Source organism: Eulemur rufifrons, chromosome 27 (assembly GCF_041146395.1).
Source record: "Eulemur rufifrons isolate Redbay chromosome 27, OSU_ERuf_1, whole genome shotgun sequence".
Lineage (NCBI taxonomy): Eukaryota > Metazoa > Chordata > Mammalia > Primates > Lemuridae > Eulemur > Eulemur rufifrons.
In genome coordinates this window covers 21,788,831-21,789,513 of record NC_091009.1, presented here as the reverse complement: position 1 = coordinate 21,789,513, position 683 = coordinate 21,788,831, and the positions used below count along the sequence as shown (strand labels likewise).

The following is a 683-nucleotide window of genomic DNA, read 5'->3' as shown; positions in this document are numbered from 1 at the left end:
AATAAATGATTCAGAATATTACATAAACTTAGCTGATAAAGCAACAAGAAGATCTGAGAGGACTGACTCCAATTTTGTCAAGCGGAGTGCTAACCTTCTCTCCTTTCATACAACACCTGACTCCAATTTTGAAAGAAGTTCTACGGTCGGGAAAATGCTGTCAAAGAGCTTCACATGCTACAGAGAAATCTTTCATGAAAAGACGACTCAATGGATGCAGCAAACTTCACTGTTGTCTTATTTTGAGAAATCTCTCCAGCCACCCCAACCTTCAGCAACCAGCACCTGATCGGTGAGTAGCCATCAACATCAAGTGAAGACCAGCAAAAAGGTTATGGCTTGCTGATGCTACAGATGATCATATGCATTTTTTAGCAATAAAGTATTTTCAAATTAAGGTATGTAGTTTGTTTAAAAAGACCTAATGCAATAGCACTCTAATAGACTACAATATAGTGCAAACATAACTTTTATATGCATTGAAAAACCAAAATATTTTTGTGACTCACTTTATTGCGATATTCACTTTATTGCAGTGGTCTGGAACTAAACTTGCAGTATCTCTCGAGGTATGGCTATAACATTTAAAATGGAGACAGTAATAGTACCTACTCTCCAGGGGTGTTGTGAGGATTACAGGATTTTTGAATATGTGATAGTATTTGACACATCGTAAAGACTCA

The 683-nt window shown here is 36.7% G+C and overlaps 1 pseudogene; it reads right to left on the bottom strand.

The window, feature by feature from the left end:
* LOC138375898 (U6atac minor spliceosomal RNA) lies at window positions 1-116 on the bottom strand (annotated as a pseudogene).
* Window positions 117-683: the final 567 nt, after the last annotated feature.